General features: G+C 43.3%; 1 protein-coding gene across 9 annotated transcripts in view; it reads right to left on the reverse strand.

Moving 5' to 3' along the window:
- The window catches only part of MCTP1 (multiple C2 and transmembrane domain containing 1), a 473721-nt gene that overhangs the window by 22874 nt on the left and 427842 nt on the right, over window positions 1-23005 (reverse strand). Inside the window, exon 18 of one of the 9 annotated variants that reach the window (XR_010588810.1) lies at window positions 5539-5642. The exons of the other annotated variants lie outside the window; for them this stretch is intronic. The gene's annotated coding sequence lies outside the window, so the exon portion shown is untranslated. The remainder of the gene's footprint in view (window positions 1-5538; window positions 5643-23005) is intronic. 9 annotated transcript variants of the gene reach the window in all.

Here is a 23005-nt window from a genome sequence, read left to right on the forward strand (position 1 = left end):
TACCTATCATGAAAATGAACCATTGAGACAAACAATAATCAGAGCTTGATTTTCAGATTCTGGCCTCCAATTGTGCATTACAACTTTTCACAATCACATTAATGACTGCACTTTTGGTGTACTGACACCTATATGCAAAAATGCCAAATGTTTGACCTGCAAATTCCATTTGCTAACATAATTCTGTATATGCCAATTCTACCACTTGCATCTACAGATATTAGTGCACAGATAGTATGTGCATGCACAGTTGCGTGCCTTACTGAAAGTCAAAACTGGGGGGCAAAAGGCCAAATGACTATTGACAACACTTTATGGAGAAAAGGATATTTGTGGTTATCAGTTATTAAAGTAAAACAAGGTTACTAACTAATAAGTGTTCAATATTTAAAACTGCAGAAACTAGGCAAGAAACAATGTAAACATACAGAGAAAACACTAGAGTCACTGTTTATGAAGACACCATGACTATGAGCATGAACATTATCACAATCTGCTCTGCCTCAAACATACCATGCAGAGCTGATAAAAAACATTTTGAATCTTCTGTTGTGTGTGACTTTTTGGCATTTCTACCCATGTTACAAATTAGACTTTTTACGTGTGAACTGCTGCTATAATAGAATATAAATATAAATTTAACCAAATTAAGTCAAGAGCTACACTGATAATCTAAGGAAACACAGGCAACATTAAAATCTCTATGTTGTAAAAAAAGAACATTATAAAGACAATTTTCACTTATCTTAAATATAAAGATTTTATTTTCAATTTCTTTATTTTCTCTCTGCTCCTTCCCCTCCCCCCCACTGTTACCAAATACAATTTAAATCTTTTCCTTCATGATCTTACTTTGGCCGATTTTGGTGAACATGACATATTTATGAACTACTGTTTTCAAAAATATTCTAAAACAAAATGATGCTTCACGAGGACAGCAGGTTTATCTATTGCTTGCATAAATACTTAGTTCCTTATGTTTCTAGCAGTCTATTGCGGGGTAAATCATTGGGAGAAAGGGAATCTATCAGGCATGCCTCCTGAAAGTGCAAGATTGAAAATCCTGAGATTTTCCTTTTGGCTGACCGTTTCCTTTTTAAATGGGAAAAATAAAATCTTCTATTTTAAGTGAAACTGAATCATGCTGGAACTGAAAAACTATTTTCTTTGTGGCCTGCCTGTATAGTATTCTTTTCTTTTTAGTCTAGTCAACATCACTTTCACAAAGGAGAAAGTCCCACATAGACTAAGACTCAGGTCAGAGGCCTAAGGTTAGGCCAGTGTGCTGTCAGCTCAGTTATTGGCCTAACATTTTAAAATTTTCAAAAACAGATTTGTTGTCCATGGGAATATGGGGTATATGTAGGTCTCACTATATTCGAGAATATTATTGTCACCAAGTTGGAGGACAATCTTTTTTGTATCTTAAATGCTTGTCAGGCTGTAAAATTATTGGGATGAAATAACAAAGATATATAATAATTTGTTCTGGTTATTGTTTGTACTGTGTGTTTTTGTGACCATAGAACAACAATTAGCCACAAATGGGAAAATCTAACACACCGGCAGGATATTCCATCAGCCCTGCGAAGCTACAGTACAGCTGTCAGCTACAGTAAGACAATTTAAACTTGTACCCATCCTATCTAGATACTTGCCCCAGGACTGTAGTATCTGAGTGTCTCAACTCCCCTGTGAGGCAGTGAAGTATTATCCCCATGTTACTGATGGGAAATTACGGCAAAGAGAATAAGTACATTTCCCTAGATCACCTACAGAGTGTAGAAATTGAACCCAGATCTCTTGATTCCCAAGCTTGGTCTTTAATCAGAAGGCTATTCCATCCCAGGTTCAAATAGTTCCCCCCTCTCCTTAATACCTTTGGTAGTGGATCAGCTCTTTGCTTGTGTCAGCTCTGGGCATTCTTCCATAGCACCCCAAAGAAGCCTCAAACCCTGGCATTCTGGGGTATCACTAATGGGTTGTCTTCAATACTTATTTACATTGAGTTAGAACCCAGCCTTGAGGAGCTGCATTAATGAGCATGACTTGTCCCTATCTACACTGATGACTAAGTTTCAGTTAATGTTGTGTCAGTTAACATAACTCCTCAAGGTTTTGTTCTAGTGTGATGTACATTTTTAGCAAAGACAAACTGTAAAAGTAAAACCACAAAGGAATCACAATTTAAAACAGGCAACAACAGATCTTGCCAATGTTATTGGAAAGACGTCTACCTCCTCTGGGAAAGGCCCTTGATGTTGGACAGGCTGGAAGCAATGTAGGGAGAAGAAAAAGCACAGAAATTCCCCCTGAAAATTTCTTATGAAGATAAGGGGATTGGAAGAGCGTTGAGGAGCCAGAAATGGAAACTCAAAAAGGATCGGGGGTTAGATAAGCATATGAACTTTTGGATGCTTATCCAAACTAGACCTCCAAGACTTTTGAGATTCAACCTTCATTAACAAGACTATTCAATAAAAAATAATGAACTGTTTGATATTGAAAATTTAAAATAATTTTCAATAACTTCTTTATTCATAAGAGTCATTTTTCAATGTACGTCTCTACAGTGCTCCACTCTATAAAGAGGGCTGATTATGTAGTTCTGCTGGAATTATGTTAATTTATCATTTTAATCGTAATTATGAAGTAGATTGGCTCAAATATAGTAGATGTAGAAGTTAGACCGATGTTTCAGTTTAGACCACGGAACGTAATTTTCATTTTCTCTTTGAAAACATTAGGATAAACAAGTTCACAGATATAGAACCTAAATAGTCAAGATCATCTTCATCATACAGATTTATGACATTTTAACTCAGTGTCAGACTATGCTTTGAAAATTTATTTTGTTTTGAAAGTCCTTGTCAATAAGATATTATGATGTTATAACTCTCTCTTGAGTCCAACTAAACAAACAGAGATGAAAATTTAGGCTAAATTATAGCTAGATCTGCACACCCAAGAGAGGGGCGTCTAATAGAGAGCTGCTGTAAATGCTGCTGCTGCCTCAGTACTGCAGCTCCAGGAAGGATGCACCAGAGAGAGGAAAGCTTAAAAGATGCTACCACTGCTGCAACAGTGGTCACCCAGATAGAGACTTACTTGCTCAAGAACAGATATCAGAGAGAGGAACCTATAAATCCTGGCTCCTTTCTAATCAGTGTCTAGATCCTATTGCTCCAAGTGCCTCACTGCTATGGTTGTTTCACAGTTATTTCCACCCACCCACCCATACACACCCCACCTTTTTTATTGGATCAGGGGTTTCCAAGTCAATGATGTTTTGATTCTTAGCTGCTGAAATTATTTGCTTCGACCTTTTGATTCCTAAAAATACTAAGTGACAGGGAATTCCCCCCCCCCTTGATTTTAATTGTAAGTTACCTGGGCGTGGTCACAGAGAGCATACTGTACTCGAGGGCTCTAAACACACCTCCCCTACAGAGACCAGGTTAGCTATTGTATATACAGTATCTGAGGGAAAATAACATAGGCCATACTTAGAAGATAGGGGATTCTATCCTGGGAAGCAGTGATTCTGAAAAAGATTTGCGGTCACGGTGGATATCAGCTGAACATAAGCTCTCTGAGTGACACTGTGGCCAAAAGAGCCAATGTGATCCTGGGATGCATAAACAGGGGAATCTTGACTGGGAGTACTTGGGCACTGATGCAACCACAGCTAGAATACTGCAAGTTCTGGTGCCCACAATTTAAGAAGGCTGTTAATAAATTAGAGAGGGCTCAGAGAAGAGCCATGAGAATTATTAAAAGATTAGAAAACCTGTGTTATAGTCGTAGACTCAAACAGTTCAATATGTTTAGCTTAAAGAGAAGGTTAAGGGTGTAAGTATCTAAATGGGGAACAAATGTTTAATAATGGGGTTTTTAGTCTAGCAGACAAAGGTATAACATGATCCAATGGCTGGAAGTTGAAGTTAGACAAATTCAGACTGAAAATAAGGTGTAAATTTGTAATAGTGATAGTAATTAACCATTGGAACAATTTACCAAGGGTAGTGGTAGATTCTCCATCAACAACAATTTTAAATCTATATCAGCTGTTTTTCTAAAAGATCTGCTCTAGGAATTATTTTGGGGACATTCTATGGCCTGTGTTATACAGGAGGTCAGACTAGATGATTACAATGGTCCTGTCTGCCTTGAAAGATATGAATCTATTCCCCTAAACAAGAATCTTTTGTTGCTGACCAACCAAAATGTTTTGGCCACTTTTTTCAGTTTATTGATTTAATTTAATGTGACTTATCATGAAAAACCGGAGGGGGAAAAAAGACTACATTCCTGGGAGAATTATTTCTATGGATCAACAGTTCAGTTTAACACTACAGACCAGACCCTCAGCTGATATGTATCAGTGAACTGGCACTGAAGCCAAGACTGCTAAGCTGATTTACTATGATGAAGATCGAGCCCTAAAATTTTAAACTGAAAAGATCAGTCTCAAGTACTCGCTGCTAACGCAGATTCTTTGCATATAGTATTAAATACTGGGATTAAAGATATTGGCTTGATTCTTAGCTGGTGCTAATCGGTATAGATTCATTGAAACCATTCATTCTAAATAGGATTCTATAAAAACAGTATTAAAAGTAGTAACTTGGGAGTTCTGGGCTTCCTAGCTCATAATGAAAGTTCTAATGGTGGCAAAAACATCTTGGGAGAAGTTTTGAGACTGAATTTCAAAGCAGCAAATCAATCTTTACAGAGCCTACAACATTTTTACTAGAAGTTCAAGAGGTGATGGTAAATAAAGAGGTGAGCTTAGACCCTGAAGTGCAAGATGTACCACTATGATCATCTCTTCAGTTACCACCTCACAGAGATCTTATTTCTAGAGCAAAGATGGTTAACTAAGCGACCTTTGAGTGTATTGAATATATTTATTTCAAGGGATAATTAAATTATTCAAGCACGCTGCTGAAGATTAATGTAACTGAAGACAGAATTTTAGAAAAAGCACTACTGCTTCTATGAGTTCTCCTGATAAGGTTTAAGTTTGGCTAAAATATATTTTTATCCCCAGTTACAACAAGGAGAAAGGTGAATGAGTTGTGAGACATTAGAGGGTAGAGTAAAGAAATCCATCTGTCTGTGCATTGTTAGCAGCATCTATCTCAGTGATACTCAGACTGAGGCTTTCAAGCCACAGTGGCTCTTTAATATGTCTCATGCAGCTCTTTGCAGCACATATTAAAACACCGGGTGATTGAATATATAATATTACAATAAATGAAACAATGGAATCATACTATTACTGTGGCTCTTTTGGGTAAAGTTGATCTCTAATCTGGCTCCTGAACCACTGAGGTCTGAGTATCACTGATCTATCAACACCCTCGGGGCACTTTCAGCAAGGAGCTGGATGCCTGGACCAGAGATCCCAGGCTAAAATCCCATGATGTGCTGGGAGGAAGTGTCCCAGAGAGGGGTCTTAGGAGGCACACAGACTGCTTATTATCCACTATACCAGCTGACTGAGGGGCCAGTTAAGGAGCAGGTTGAACCTACTTGAGAGTTACTGCTTGATCCCACTGAAGGCTGCAGGACTTCAAAGGTTTGATAGGCTAGAGCTTCCACAGTGTTGAGACTCCATCCTAGAGCTGCCAGCCTATCTGCAAGGAAGTCAGAAAGGCTCAGTGAGACCCACGGATGCTCCATACTGGTCTGCCTGGTGATTCTATAGGGCACTCCTCCAGGTCAGAGAGGCGCCTTGGGATAATCTTTCTTGGGAACAAAGCAAGCAGTCCTCTTCTACAAAGGAGGCCCTGCACTTGCAACAGGATACATACTCCTTTTGTTCCTTCTGCTTCACGCTGCTGAGTTTGTCTACTTTAAGGTCCTGGGGACAGGTAAGGCTAATCTGCCATAAGGAAGGAAGCAGGGGACAGAAGAGGAAGGAGATAGCAGACATGGAAAGGAATAAGTTTAAGGCAGATGGGAATGTTCTGAAGATAAAGCTGAGCCCTTCCCCTGTATTAAGTGACTGATACTATCTGACAATTCACGGTCAGGTGAAGGATCCAGCAAGAGCTGGCAGAAAAATGGGGTGAATTTTCATGAAAAAATTATCCCCTTTGTTTAGCTGGAAAACTTTGAAATTTAACATTTTTCGACTAGCTGCAGTTTCAACCATCAGTTTAGAATTATCAAGCCCACTGAATCTACGACCTTGAGATACAGGTTCTCCTGTCACAATATGATGTTAATGTGTAAGTATTTCCAGGGTATTTTCTACATACATTATATCCTTCTCATGCTTCATCAGAAAAAAATCACCTATTTTTCCATATTCATACAGGGCCCCAATGAATTAAAGTCTGAGTAAAAACTGATTAAGGTCCTTAGGATTTGGAGTACAAGTTACATTAAAATTTAAAAAAGGTGCTTACAAGCAAATATTTACATAAACATCTATTTGCTTCTTCAAATAAACAAACATTAAGCCATTAGGACTTGCCAAAGCTTTGTGTATGTACAGTGTGTATACACTTATTACAATACAAAACCTCGTAGAAAAACCTGCTAGGTTGTTTTCAGTCACCTTAGGTGAATTTGCTTTTGAGAGATTAATAATGAAACTCTCAGTTGAAGGGATAATGAATGTGAATGTTTCAGATGGCAGCACAAAAACTGTTAGAATTAAATGCAAACTCCACATGATTAGTGCAGCATTAAGAATGATAACTGAAAAACACAAATGGCAAAAAGCACACGAAATGTTAGGCTACTCTTGATAATGTTAACTTGCTACTTATGCAGCATTTTGGATCACTGATGATGATGATGATATAATATACTAAAGCAGGGGCTCTCAACCTTTTTCTTTCTGAGGCCTCCCCAACATGCTATAAAAATTCCACAGCCCACCAGTGCCACAACAACTGTTTTTCTGCATATAAAAGCCAGGGCCGGCGTTAAGGAGTAGCAAGCAGGGCAATTGCCTGAGGCCCCATGCAACAGGGCCCCCCGAGAAGCTACATTGCTCAGGCTTCAGCTTCAGCCCCAGGTAACAGGGCCCATGGCCTCTGGCTTCAGCTTTTTGCCCTGGGCCCCAGCGAGCCTAACGCTGACCATGCTTGGAGGACCCCCTGAAACCTGCTCGCAGTCCCCCAGTGGTTGAGAACCACTGTATTAAAGCATACAGTCAGCAACATAAGCAGAAATCCAGTATACTGGAACAGAGTTGTATGTGTTTATATTTTATTTTCTCATCTTTGAAAAGAAAATAAGAAATAAGCAGCACTACTCTGGTTCCCCATCACCTCTGGCTGCCCACTCTCCTGACCTCTGTGACAAGTCCACCATCCCCTTCCCAGAACTCCCTCTGATTACATACTGAAATTTGAACATGGAGATATGGATGTTTGGAGGGTTTCTGAAAGCTGTGAGAACTAGTGGGCCTGACAGCAGCAGAATGAAGGGAAACCAGAGGATTCCTACAGTTTAGGGTTTTGAGTTTATCATACAGGGGAAGATTCTGGACGGTTTGGCAGATGAACTGCAAGCATGAGTGAAACAGTGGAAGACGGGGTGAATTAAAAGAATTTGACAGTTGATGAAAGATATCATATTTGGATCACATTATACACCCAGTGGGCCTGCAGGCCTTTGCATGCAGTGTCACTTTCAAGGGTGGAGGAAGACCAGCAGAAAGATCTCCAGACCGCTACATGTAATGATGTAATCTAAAAAGTTAAATCCAAATCTTCTTTTATTTCTACAAGTGGTTGTACAATCATATTTTGGCCCAGGATTCCACACGGGAGGGAGGGGGCATCTGCTCTGAAGGCCTGGATGGGGATTCGTAGTGTTTCCCAATTATCTTTGACCTTGGCAATCGCTCCTCCCCTTCTGCAAGGTTGCCATCCCTGTGCAACTGAGGGAATGACACAGTACACAAAAGATGCAGTATTTTTACAATACTTTTTTATTAAAATTCCCCTGGGTTTTGTCAGTGGAGGGTATGATCGGGCCCCTTTTTTTTCCAAAACAGAAAAATCCTGGCTTATTTTAGTGAGATTAACAAAAAGAAAACATCACCAGCCACAGTATGAATTCAATGACAGCTCTCATCTTCAACATTTGGCAGGCAGGTTTTGTATTATTTATTGTCTAGTAAATAAAGTTTAAATGTTTTTCAGCCTTGGTTGCAAACTATCTACCCGTTTGCAGTCCAACAACAGCAGGGAATAAAAGCTGTCATCATCTAATGTCTTTTTTCTCCTCTGTGTGCCTCTTTTCCATAGATTTCATTACTACTACTGGATCTGCACATGTTGTCATATCTAGGGCACAGCAGTACTAAGTAAACAGGGAGGAGAGATGTGAAATTTTTATCATCATTGAAACAACTGGTTGGGAGGATATACTGTATTCAACCTTTCCCAAAGAAAACAAAATCAGGAAGAGAGCAGGTGCTATTCCTCCAGAAAATGATCTGCACTTCTCTAGTCTGACAGTTTGAGATTAAATGCACAAACACCTCTGAGATGTTTATACTTCACTGCAAAATTGTTAGGAACAGACTGCTGAAAGCAACCCGATCAGGATTAAAATAGCTTTTTAAAAGGGCCAGATTTATATTACATGATTTTAGTAATATACAGAACAGTTCTAAGTTGATTGCTGTTGAAAATGTATTGATTATTCCTTGTTGTAACAGGATCACTTGTCCCTTTTAAACACTAGAGGCCCAGGGTAAGCCAACCTTAGTAACTAAATAGGCACATATGCATGGGATCAGGTATTTCCCCTATAAGAGCAGTAGAAAGCTTCAGCCAGTGGGGGACGGGGGTGGGGGAGGGAAGAGGGGGGTGAGGTGCTTTGGGAGAGAACCAGAAGAAGCTGTGGCAGAAACTTCGGAAGAGCTGCAGTGAAGTAAGGTTTGGGCCTGGAAGTCAGAGAGCTAGCGATGGCTGAGGGCCAGGGAGAGTGGACTCCACATGAGTAGAAAAAGACCCCAATCAGGTAGCACTGTTAGTGGCCTGCGAAAGCAGGGAAGAGCTCCAAAGAGCAGGCTTGGGGGGAAGAAGAGAAGCCCCAGGACTTTGGTGTTTTATGCCAATAAATTAGACCCTGGAAAAAGGGGCATCATTGATCAAAAAAAACTGTGTATAGTTTATTTAAGGAAGCCCATTATGGGGGAAACTGAGGCAGGGCTGCTGCAGAGCAGCCCCAGGCCACAAGGGGGTACTGGAGAGATGACCTGCCGTATAACACTCATGAAGTATGTTGGGGGCACAATTGTGAGCCAGGAGGTGGTGCTGGAAGATGTGATGGTTAGAAATATTGATAACTAGGTATCTGATGACTGAGAATCTTTTGGTGGTTTTCTATGCAAAGAACATGCAAGACAAGCAAGTGCTAATGTGAAACCTGCGGTTGTAGCATACAACTTAAACAGTAACAGGGCAGTGTAGGAGAGAGGTCCTGTGTCTGAAAGACATTCTGGCCAATTTCAGTCAATGAGACTTTTGCCATTAACTTCAATGGAGCCAGGATTTTACTCTACATTTAGAGTAACAGAAAAGGGCTTAAATCCAGTACCTCTATGGTTACATTTACACAGAAAAACGACAACAACAAGACAGCAAGTCTCAGAGCTCGGGTCAACTGACTCAGGCTCGTGGGGCTCTTGCTATGGGGCTAAAAATAGCAGTATAGACTTTCCTGCTCGGGCTGGAGTCCAGGCTCCAAAACCCGGGGATGGTAGCAGAACCTGGGCTCCCACCTTTTTCAGGAATGTCTATGCTATTTTGAGCCCTGTATAGCACAAGGCGAGCAAGCCGAACTCAGCAAGGCTCTGAGACTCACTGTCATGGGTTTTTTTGTTTGGGGGCTTTTTTTTTTTTTTTTTGCTGCAGTGTAGATGTACCTTGTGGAAGCTCTCTTTGAAATGATTCTAGTTCCATGTGCAGGGCTATTAGGTAGTCTCAATGTACGGAGGACAAGATGGTGCAAAGAAAAGAGGGTTAAATTCATTAGGAAATGGGGAAGCTTTTTCCTCACTTAAATCAGTTAGTATATCAAAAAGATGGAAGGTAGCAAAAGTACCTGGTCTTTAAAAAAAAAATCGATTAAGTGGTCCTTGGAATTACAGCTCAATAAACCTTACATCAAGACCTGGTAAACTAGATAAAACAATTAAATACAGAATTATAAAAAAACCTAGATGGGCATGATAGATTAGGGACAAATAGTATGATTTTTAAAGGAAAACTGACGGTCTAATTTACTGCAGTTCTTAGAGCGTAAAGAAAAGAAAGGGGAAAGGAAAAACAATCGACAATTTATTTGGCCTTTTAAAACGCCTTTCATGTAGTCCCTGACAAACGGGTATTAAAATAACTAAGGAGTCAGGAGTGAGAGGTAAAATGCTTACTTGGGTTGGAAACTGGCTAAGAGACAAAAAGAGAGTAGGAATATGTGGTCAATTTCTAACATTTCATAAGGTTAACAATAGAGTGCCACAAGATTCTCTATAACTAATTGTTATTAATTCATTTATTAATGTGCTGGAAAAGAAATGAAGATTGAGGTAGCAAAATTTGCAGATGACAGAATTATTTAAGCTAGTCAATACCAGAGAACACTCTGAGGGACCTAACAAATCTAAACAAATGGGCAGCACGGTGGCAGATTAATTTCATTGTTGACAAATCAAATTATAATCAGGTATTATTATAATATTATATAAATCAATTATATGCCATCACCTGGAATACTATGTTCAAGTTCATCTTTAAAAAGGGCAGAAACAGAAAGGATGCAGACACGGGCAATGGAAATGATTAAAAGCACGGAGGAGAGACTGAAAAAAGATAGTTACCTTTTCCGTAACTGGTGTTCTTCGAGATGTGTTGCTCATGTCCATTCCATATTAGGTGTGTGCGCTCGCCACATGCACTGGTGCTGGAACTTTTCCCCTCAGCAGTATTCGCAGGGGACTGGCTCTAGCACCCCCTGGAGTAGCACCCGCATGGCACAGTATAAGGGGCACCGCCGGCTCCCCAACTCTCAGATCCTTCTTGCCGGAAACGCCGACAGTGGGGAAGGAGGACAGGTCATGGAATGGACATAAGCAACACATCTCAAAGAACACCAGTTACGGAAAAGGTAACTGTCTTTTCTTCAAGTGCTTGCTCATGTCCATTCCATATTAGGTAACTCCAAAGCAGTACCCTTGGAGGTGGGTAAAAGTTCACAAACATGTGGATTGCAACACAGCTTTGCCAAATCCAGTGTCATCCCTGACCTGCTGAGTGATGGCATAATGAGTGGTAAACGTATGGACAGAGGACCATGTTACGGCTCTACAGATGTCCTGGATAGGAATGTGCACCAGGAAGGCCGCAGAAGATGCCTGAGCTCTCGTCAAGAGGGCTCTGATAATCGGTGGCAGCGGAACCTCCGCCATGTCATAACAGGTTCTTATGCATGAGGTGATCCAATTGGAAATCCTCTGTGAGGACACCGGGTGACCCGTCATCCTATCAACTGTAGCGATGAAGAGTTGAGTTGATTTACAGAAAGGCTTGGTACGTTCTAAGTAAAAAGTCAAGGCCCTCCGGACATCCAGGGCGTGTAGACGCCTCTCTTCACTGGTCTTGTGCGGTTTGGGACAGAACTCTGGGAGGAAGATGTCCTGGTTCATATGGAAGGTGGAGACCATCTTTGGCAGGAAGGCCGGGTGGGGCCACAACTGAACCTTATCTTTGTAGAAGACTGTGTACAGCGGTTCTGAGGTCAAGGCTTTAATTTCCAAGACCAATCTCGCCGACATCACCGCCACCAGGAACATGACCTTCCATGACAGATGGGAAAGGGAGCAGGACCCCAGCGGTTGAAAGGGCAGGCCAGTGAGCCTAGAGAGGACCAAGTTAAGATCCCACTGTGGGACGGGAGCCCGCTGTGGGAAGAGTCTCTCCAGCCCTCTCAAGAATCTGACTGTCGTGTCATGGGAGAACACCATCTGTCCTTGGATTGGCGGGTGAAAAGCGGAGATGACCACAAGATGCACTCTAATGGAAGAGTGTGCCAGGCCCTGGTTCCTCAAATGGAGTAGGTAGTCCAGTACAGCCTGTATGGAGGAACACAAGGGAGAGATGCCCCATTCAGACGCCCAGCGGGAAAACCTCGTCCACTTGGCCAGGTAAGTCAGTCTAGTTGAGGGCTTCCTATTTTCCAGGAGGACCTGTTGGACTCCTTCTGAACAGGTCCACTTCTCCAGGTTCAGCCACGCAGCATCCATGCTGAGAGGTGGAAGGACCCGAAGTTTGGGGTGTAAGAGCCAACTGTGGTCCTGTGACAGCAGGTCTGGTCAGTTGGACAGGGGCCAGGGAGGGGCCACCAACAGGCTCATGAGCGTGCTGAACTAGTGCTGGTGAGGCCACATCGGGGTGATCATGATAACCTGCACCTGGTCTCTCTTGATCTTTGCCAGGGCCCTGCTGATGAGTGGAATCAGAGGGAACGCGTACATCAGGCTCCCTGACCATGACAGGAGGAAGGCATCGGAAAGGGAGTCCTTGCTCAGACCCTGTCAAGAACAAAACTGGTAGCATTTCCTGTTCTGTCTGGTAGCGAACAGGTCCACTTGGGGAGTTCCCCACTTTTGGAAGATCATGCAGGCTACCTCTGGATGGAGTGACCACTCATGGTGAGAGAAGTCCCTGCTGAGCTGGTCTGCCTGTGTATTCCTGACGCTGGGAAGCTGACAAGCTTCCAGGTAGATTTCATGGCTGATACAGAAGTCCCATAGACGGAGTACCTTCTGACCTCCTGACAGAAAGCAGATGAGCGCACCTCCCCCCTTGCCTGTTGATGTAGAACATTGAGGCTGTGTTGTCCGTCAGGACTCGTACTACCTTGCCCGACAGGTGGAGCAAGAAGACTCCGCACACCAGCCGGACTGCTCGGAACTCCTTGACGTTTATGTGCAACCATGCTTTGTCTGGGGACCACATCCCCTGAGTCTGGAGGATGCCGATATGCACCCCCCAGCCAAGGTCTGAGGCGTTCAACGCCAACTCTATGAAGGGGGGAGGGTTATCGAATGGAACCCCTTCCAGGACTGTTTTGCGGTTAGTTCACCACCGCAGCAAGTATCGATCTTTGGTAATGATCTTTTTCAGGGGGTCTCGGAACTGGGAATAGACTGTCACCAGCCATTGTTGCAGGGGCTGCATCCAGAGCCTGGCATGGCATTCCACGTCAGTGCACACTGCCATGTGGCCCAGCAGGCGCAGCAGTCCCTGACAGTAGTCAGAGGGAATGCAGAGACTTCTGCAATGAGGTTCGTCAATGTGTGGAATGTTTCTATCATTTCCAGGAATGCCCTGGTGCAGGTCGAGTTGAGGACCACTCCGATTAACTCTATCCTCTGCACTGGCAGTAACATTGACTTTTTGTCATTTACCAGTAGGCCCAGAGCACGGCATGTAGACCTGGAGCTGCTCTTGACGAGCCAATTGTTGAGTTACGGGTAGATCTGGATACCCCGGCATCTGAGGTAAGCCACTACCACCGACACGCACTTGGTAAACACCCTCGGTGATGTCACCAGGCCGAATGGGAGGACCATAAACTGGTAGTGGTGGGGCCCCACCATAAACCAGAGGAAGTGTCTGTGCCCTTGAAAGATCGCTATGTGGAAGTATGCATCCTTCAAGTCGAGGGTGGCATACCAGTCTCCCGGATCCAGGGAAGGGATAATAGAAGCCAGAGAGATCATGCAGATATTTAGCTTCTTTAGGTACTTGTTGAGGTCTCGCAGGTCCAGGATAGGCTGTAGACCGCCCTTGGCCTTTGGAATTAAAAAGGCCGGAAATAGAACCCCTTGTTCCTGTACTCGAGAGAAGCCTCTTCCACCGCACCCAGCTGTAGTAACCCCTTTACCTCCTGCGCGAGGAGACTCTCATGAGAAGGGTCCCTGAAGAGAGACGGGGAGGCAGGTGAGAGGGGGGGTAGAAAGGAACTGGAGGGTACTGAGGACCCAGTGGTCCAAAGTTATAGTGGTCCACACCAGGAGGAAAGGGGAAAGGTGGTCGGAGAACACTGGGAAAGATGGATCCAGGGAACAGTCTGGTAGATCGCCCTCGGGCGCACCCTCAAATGATTGTTTGCCCCACTACTTATTACAGATCGAACCTGACTGGGCTGAGAGTGGAGGCAGGTGGCTTGAAGGGGTTGGGGGCAAAAGAGGCAATGACATTAAAGCGCCGTGGCAGCGCTTTAACGTCGTTGCCCCTTTTGCCTCCCCCGTCAGCGGCCCTGCCGATAGGATCCCTACCAGCAGGGCCACTGATGGGGGGAGGCAAAAGGGGCAGCACTTTAATGTGGGTTGCATAGGGGCGGGTACTGGCTTCTTATCAGTATGCTGTACCGGCCTGTACTAGCCCACTTTCACCCCTGCAAAAAAACCCAGGATTTTCAGGGTGGTGTAGGAGTCCCTGAGGCCATGCAACTTGCTGTCTGTTTGCTCCGCAAATAGGGCTCTGCCATTGAAGGGCAGGTCCTGCAATGACTGCTGGGCCTTGGTGGATAATCCAGTGAGGACCAGCCAAGAGGCTCGCTGCATGGAGATAGCGGAAGCCATGGTGCGGGTAGCAGCATCCACAGCATCTGACGCTGCCTGGAGGGCTACCCTGGCTGCAACCGTGCCCTCATCAAAGATCGCTTGGAACTCCTTCTTGGAAGCCTTGGGCAGCAACTCTTCAAACTTGGCCATGGCTTGCCACATATTAAAGTCATATTGGCCAAGGAGGGATTGGTGGTTGGCCACTCTCAGCTGAAGGCTGGAAGACAAATAAACCTTACGTGAAAAGATATCCAGCTGCCTCAAGGCTTTATTTTTGGGCATGGCCCCAGCTTGTCCTTGCCTCTCCTTGTAGTTAACTGCCTCAACCAAAAGGAAATTAGGGACTGGGTGGGAGTATAAGTACTCGTGCCCTTTGGTTGGCACGAAGTACTTGCTTTCGCCCCTTTTAGAGATGGGGCTAGGGAAGAGATGGTCTGCCACAGGGCATTAGTGATTTTGGAAACGCCTTCATGAAGGGGTAGAGCCACCCTGGCAGGAGCTGAGGACGTCAAACAGAGAGTCCGAGGGCTCTTCCAATTCCTCCGCCTGAAGCCCCAGGTTAGAAGCGACCCCCTTCAAAAGTTCCTGGTGCGCTCTGGCGTCATCCTGAGGAACTGGGTGAGGGGGCCCTGTTATAGCCTTGTCTAGCGACGACAAGGACGATGCTGGCACTGTGGGAACCTCCATGTCCATTGGTGGTCCAGCAGCTTGCTCCCCTGGGTCCTCCTGGACCTGTGGGATCTTACCACCCCAAAGCCTCGAGCACTGGAGGGGGACAGCATACCGAGGCTTCTGGCCTCTTCGAGGCTCCTGACACTGATCAGCCAGCCTGGGAAGGTTGGGTAAACCCACAAGCTTTCCACAGATACCATGGGCTGGCCACTGCGCTTGGGGCCCTGGGACAGGCTTCGGTGCTGATAACCTAGTTGGCACCGCTGGTACTGGGGCTTGTCACACAGGCAAAGAACCTCGGTCCAAGACAGAGCTACCAGTAGAGCGGTTGGTACCAGGTGACCAGGATCAGGCTGAGCGGTGGCTCTTGTCCAACCGGTGCCAGTTGCTGTGTCCCAAAGTTGACCTGTCCGGGTGAGCCTGTCTTGGTCGGGCTCTCAGGGACTGATGGCATTTGGTGGATCTGCGTCAGATACCTGGCGATTCACACCTCACGCTTCTCGACCGATACAAGGACGTCGAACGGGACCGGGAGCTACTACAGGCCAGTTGCCAGGATGATCGTCCTGAGTACGGTGACCTCCTTCTCGGAGACAGATGATGACGCCCCAGCGATTGGCGGTCTCTGATGTCCAATCAGTCCCAGGATCGGTACCGGGTCCTTGGAGATGGCCGGGGCTTGTTCCGGAGTTCATGCCAGATGGCGCATGCCTCAGAGGGTCTGCGCCAATCTACCAATGAGGTATGCCTCGAGTCCCCTAATTGGTGTTCCCGGTTTGGGGATCGAAGAGGGCTCCGCTAAGCCTGCCTCTCCAGGCCTGAGCCATGACAGCTTCGGACAGACGAACACTGGTGGGATTTCCCTCTCAATGGGGATCAGTACCGCTGCGGGTTTTCCCTGAGACTGGGGTACTGTGGGAGCCGGTGTGGGTGGCACCAGGAGTGTCAGGATCTCTTGAGCCGCTCGAAGAGCTTTGGGCGTTGACAGCACCTGAATCTGGCTAGGGCCTGTACCGCTATCCGGGGTCACAGACAAAGTGTGGGATGGGCTGCACCACTCGACTTGAGCGGGGGCCCGACTTCCCAAAGCGGGTGTTGAGCTGCCCAGCACAGGTCGTGGCTCACCACAGCCCTTTCCTGTCCCTTACGGGCGGTAGGAGATCTTCCCCTTAGTCTTTTTCAGCTTCTTCTCCAGAGCCGTGGAGGGGGACCGCTGCCGGCTCATGGACGGCACCAGTGGAGCACTGCACACAGAGACCATGGTGCTCGGTGCAGAGTCAGACCACTGCTCTAGTGCCGGAGTGAGTGCCGAATCCATTAGGAGCGCTTTCAGACGGATATCGCCCTCCTTCTTCGGCCTAGGTTTAAAGGACTTGCAGATACAGCACTTGTCACTTATGTGCCCTTCGCCTAAGCACCTTAGGTAGCTGGTATGTGGATCACTGATGGGCATAGGCCGTTTGCAGCGATCACAGGGTTTAAAGCCGGGGACCGGGGCATGCCCCATCCCCCCGCTGAGTCCTGTTTGGGACTAATGAAGTGTTTGAGAACTACTTACTAAGGGTAACTAAGAAACTACTAACTATATACAACTATATTACAGGTTTTCAAAGTTCACAAGAACAGAAAATGAAACAACACCAGACGAAGCAGCAGATGTTCCAGCGCTGTCACTGGCGGCAAAAAGGAACTGAGGATGGTGGGAGCTGGCGGCGCCTCTTATACCGCACCATGTGGGCGCCACTCCATAGGGTGCCAAAGCGGTCCTCTACGGATACTGCTGAGGGAAAAACTTCTGGCAGCAGTGCATGTGGTGAGCACACACACCTAATATGGAATGGACCTGAGCAAGCACTCAAAGAAGAACATGGGGACATTTTCGTTTAGAGAGGAGATGAATGAAGGACACAACCAAGATATACAAAATAATGAATAATTTAGTGAAAGTAAACTGGGCACTAATTACTCCAATAATACAGTAAAAACAAAAACTCAATGAAACTGAAAGCTGATAAAAGACATTATTTTTCACACAATGTGTAATTAACCTGTGGAACTCACTGCTAAGATAGCAGAGGCCAAGAACTTCTAATAATTTTTTGAATCTTACAATATTTATATTAGTAAATAAGAGCATCCACTGTTGAATTAGATATTCTTTATACCAGAATGGTTATAAACCCATATGCTTCCTAAAATAACCACTGACTGACAGGAGTTAGGAAGACATACTCACTTTTGGAAGGTTATTCCCTGACTGTCCAAGTATAGATTTTTCTCTAGAAAAGGTTAAAGTATCTAATACTGGCCACGGACAGAGACAGGATACTGGACCAGACAGACCACTAATCTTGTCCAGCATGATAATTCCTATGCTTTTAAGTGCTAAGCATGTTGTTCTTCTGAGATGGCAGAAAACTTTATGACCAAATTTGCAAGTATTTTCCCCCCATGGTAGAAATTGTTGCTGCTGTTTTTTACTTATTTACTCAAATTCACATCTTGACATATCCAATGTGAACTGTGGGTGCTCGTTCCCTGTCATGATTAGGGCCACAAAAAGGTTTGGGATGATTAAAAAAAAAGACTGCAAAGTAACAATCCAAGAACTTGAATTTTGGGAGTACATTCTGCATTGAGAGCTTAATCCAGCTACCCGTTCTACTGCCACGAAGATGGGCAATAGGAGACAAAATGCCATCTAAATATCTTGTAGCATCAGAGAAGTGCATTGGGCTGGGGAGCCATTAGACCACGAGTGCTGGTCTCACCTCAGCTGACAACCAATTCTATTTCTGAACACTTTACAGACCAAATTTCTGATCAAAGCATCATACCCCAGCCATAGAAATCAGTCCAGGAGTAGCTCTCCTATTTTATAAATAAAGTAAAAGAGAAGTTGCATGTCACTTTAGGCAGAGTTGGGAACAGAAACCAGTCTCTAATATAGCAGACCTAAGCTTAAGCCTACAGCCTTTCAGACTGCCCAAGTTAAATCTAGGTGCTTTGGTTAGGACTATATCTAACCACAACTATAGCCACACTCCCCTTCCAAAGACAGGGATACAACCCAGGATTCCTGATTGTTAATATGCTACTGCAGTCAAGCAAACAGATGTTTAGCCCATTTCCAAAATGTGTGTCAAATCCCCCTCCAGTGACTAATCCAGAGAAAGAACAATGATGACTCCTGTAGCCCAAGTAGTAGAGCCCTTGTGATGGAATGTGAAAGTCCAGAGTATTCATATCCTGCTGATGATCTATGTGGGAGAATCTCTTGGATGCATGTGACAGAACATTCCAGTTTCCTTCTTAAAATGGTTTATCACTGTGTGAATTAAACAATCTTTTAAAGCAGATTTTATAGTTTAAAAACATTTATTAATGTCCATTATGGTGAAACATGCAACCAAATTCAGGTGTTGCACATTATGGTCATTTGTGACAAATTTTGATTGCTTGTGCCACATTGACAGGTTTGAAATTTCACAAATCAGATAACGATATCTGAAATTTATTAAGACACCTTATGAATATGTATATATGTGTACATACGCACAATAGTACCTACTATTCTCTCTCAAGCCAGTTTAAATTACCACATTTTTTAAGTCTGACCACTGTATGTGTGTGTATGAGTCAGCATTTTTCAATGAGATTTCAGAAAGTGGCATTTTATCTTTTTTCCCTTTTTTATTCTTGCGTTCACTCTTCTAGAACGTATACATCTCTTATATGCACGCTGATTTACAGGGTTAATTCATTACAATTTCTCAGCATATGTACAGCACTACTCTCTTTAGCCTCTTTCTGTTACAGGATACCACATTTCTTTTCAAAACACTATATAAATTGTTATTGTTTATTAAATTAGGTTTCCCAGTCTTTCAGGAAGGGAAAGTTAATTTAAATGCTGTATGAATTTATTCCATTCCTTGTAACTGATTACTTTTAAGGGTTTTTCTTTCATTTCCTATGGTTTTTCTTTTCTCATTAAAATGTTTCATCTAACATTCAGAAATACAAATGAAAAGAGTTAGATTCTGAAATTTCACTCTCTCACTGCTTCCTGAGTGAACCACAAATAGTCAAAATTTCCTCTTCAAATTACAAACTATGCTTTTACAAGCACATAAAACCATTTCCTTAAACCTGCTATGAAGAACCATGTCTTATTTCCTGCAGGAATCTACCCAAAGGTTTCTACAGATGACTGCTTTCCGATAGGAAATCAGAGCTATAGAATTTTTGTCATTCTTCTATTCCAATTGTAAATTCCAGCTTAGTTAAATTACAGAAACTTTCTGCTCGACACAATACTAGCAATACAAGGGTGATCTTTAGAAGCAAGTAAGCGTCACTGGGTCACCAAACCTGCTCAAAATATTATTCATTTAAACAAAACAACATATACATACCTTGACTACTTCTCTACAGAAATACACAATATGAAAGATGATAATTTTTAAAGCATTAATGTAGGTATAATGGGACATGCTCTGTCCCCGTCCCCTAATGCCCCAGAAACCTTACAGATTCTGTCCAATAAATGGTAGTTTCATGGGAGTGTACTTATATCCCCATTACCAACAGTCTCATGCAACAAAGTATTTCCAGTGTTTCTTGCCCTTTAGCCATTTCCCATAGGCCAGGGAGGAATAGCTATCTCCCTTCCTTGAGCTCTCAGAGCATACAGGGCTCAGCTAGCCCAAGTCCTCCCACATAGTTTCTTTTATACTCCTCTTATTGTCTTTTACCCTCAGCTGATGGCTAACTGGTTCATCAGCCCTCCCAGCCTGATCAGCCAATCAGCCGTATATTGCCCAATCAGCCTTCTCCAGGGGAACTGATTGGTGCCTAAGTGATCAGAGTGCTGAGTCTAACTGAAAATGATTGGATTATGAACACATTTTCACATCTTTTTTTTGGGGGGGGGGGGGAAGAAAACAAAGCTATGCATCATAAATGAAATAATATTTTTCCCTTTTTGTTTTGCAGCCAGAAGAGGGATCTGTTATTCATCAGGGGGCCAATCCAATTCCCACTGATTTTAATGGGCGCTAGATCAGGCCCCAAGGAATCACTACGTTATTAGCAATTACTATGCCAATTATATTTGCTTTTACAAACAACTGTGCTTTCCTTTCACTGGAAATGAGGGGAAAACTACATTTTAGCTTTCTTTTGCAACTTCTCTTCATCAACTATAGCTACTAAACAAACCTTGGAAGGATGCTTTCCACTGCTTGGAGCCCTTCCATGCCACCTGAGAGGTGCGAAGGTGCTGAAACCAGAACACAGCAGAGTATCTGAGAGGTCCTGCAGGAGAACTCTTAGCTGATATAAAGCAGGCACAGCAGTCTCTTCTACCTCTCAGCTCTGACATAGCCTTATTTTGACTTAAGGATATGGAGGGGATGAATTTCATTCTAAACGAATAAGCCTCACAACTCCTCTGTGAGACAGAGTCATAGAGTTTAAGGCCAGAGGGGACCACCAGATCTATCTACCATAGATATGGCAAGCATTATTTCTTTTTACAGATAGAAAACGGGGGATAAGAGATTTAGTGACTTGCCCAAGGTCATAGCTTTAGTCACTGACACAGCCAGGAGTAGTACCCAAGATTCCTGACTCTTAGTCCTATCTCCTAACCATTAGGCCATGTCCCCCCACCCCCACCCCTTTAAAATTTGCCACTTCCTGCTTTGAAACAGATTACATTTTATTAAGATTCGTTAAGAACAAAAACAATTTAAAAGACAAATTCCTCCAATTCATGACAAGAAGAATACAATCAGAGTATCCTCACTTCATTTCTATTTTAAAGTCCCTCTCCTCCCTCTCACCCCCCCCCCCCCCACAATAATCTCCATGTTACATGGATGAATGTGAACATCTGGCCAGAGTCACAGCCAAATATAAAAACCACCTGAAGTGTTTTTTTTTTAAGGTGCAGGATTTCCTTGGTGGTGGTTTGTTTTGAGATTTGTGAGTTTGTTTTGTTTTTCTGATGAGGGAGCTTCAGTGCATAGGCCAGTGTTCCTGCATTCAGAAATAGTGAGCGTCACCTTCACAAGGCATCCAAACTTATGGGGAACCTCATGGTTCTCCTGAGCTTGTATCTTCTGCACAGTATCCCATTATATTGCCACAGCCAAATCACTGAATCAACCCAGCAATTTTATTCTTTGTATATTGATGTTAGTGTTTTTGATTCCTGTGCAGAAGAAAATATTAATATATGTCTGTGGGGGGAATTCAATAGCAAGGCTTATTCAAAACACGGGAGCAAAGACTTCAGAAGTATCTAGTCTGCAGAGCATTTCTCCCAAGTACCTGTAAGCAACTGGGAAATACCCCCATTGTATTATGCTAATGTGAGGTGAATATAAGAAAGTTCCCTTGGCAACCCGAGATGGCAAGTCCTGATTGGATGCAGTTCAAGTGTTTTGTTTAAAATTGCTCCTCACTGCAGGGAGAAGGATTATTAATATTATTATTAAGCGGTCTTTGTTCTGAGAGAGAGAAAGACACAGACAGACACTGGAATTTTTCTCTCTCTCTCCTCACTGTGCCAGGAGTGGGATTCTGGGTAGACATAGGTAGCCCCAGAGGCTTAGCCTAGCTTGGGTACTGAATCAGGGGACGGGAAAGAAAAACAGCTAGCTAGATCAAAGAAGGTGGGTGAAGGAAGTGAAAGGACGTCAGAGATTAAGTTAGCAAGTATCTTTAAACAGGCTTAATGATGATAGAGTTACGGGATAACTGTGCCCACAAAGCCAAAGTGAAGCAAGAAGCTGAATTTATTGCTGACTGGTGGTCATTATTTATATTTTCTTTGTACAAATAGCCTTTATGCATCTCACCAAGTTATTACTAATATTTATCATTTGTATTAAAGCAATGGCTAGAGGCCCCTTTCAGGATTCAACTACCAATATGCTAAGCACTCTACAAGCAGACTAAAAAGATAGTTCCTGCTCCAAAGGGTTTAAAATCTACACAATCTAACCCTAGTGGCTTTTATTCAGTAAGCTTTTCTGTATGTGTTCATGTCTTTCCAAGTTCATGGTTTTCCACCTATGCACCATAAAATTATATGACCAAATCCACTCTCACACAAGTTATGGAAAGAAACAACAGAATGGAGCTATGGAATTTTAATATAAAAACAGAATGATTTGTTTGAAATTATTATTAGGAAACAGTATCTTTTAACTTTATTTACACATTTAGTTTGCCTTATTGCTACTATGAACATTTTTTAAAATGATAAATCATTTGTAAGCCATGATTTAGTGGTTTAAAGCAAAAGAAATTTAAATCTATGAAATGACAGTGATGACTTAATATTGCAAATTATAGTTTTTAGTACAGGTAATTTATCATATCAAAATCACAATTCTAATTTCCTTCTACAGAGCAAAAGCAAGAAAGATTGTACTTGAGAAAAGAAAGGGAAAGAAGAAAACCAAAAGGCCCATAAATATATAAGTAAGGCTTCTGATTTTAGGTTTTAACTGTTACAATGATAAAACACCCCCAACACACACAAAAATGGCTACTTGTATCTAAGGGCTTATCTACACAGAGTAATGTGGACTACAGGACTGTAATTTCTGAAATGCATTAACATATTGTACATTAATTAGTCCATGTAGACCCTGCTGGTGTGCACTAACGGTTCCATAGTGCGCTTCACTGTACTGCTGATAGAAACAG

The sequence above is a fragment of the Chrysemys picta genome, chromosome 6, assembly GCF_011386835.1.
Source record: "Chrysemys picta bellii isolate R12L10 chromosome 6, ASM1138683v2, whole genome shotgun sequence".
NCBI lineage: Eukaryota > Metazoa > Chordata > Testudines > Emydidae > Chrysemys > Chrysemys picta.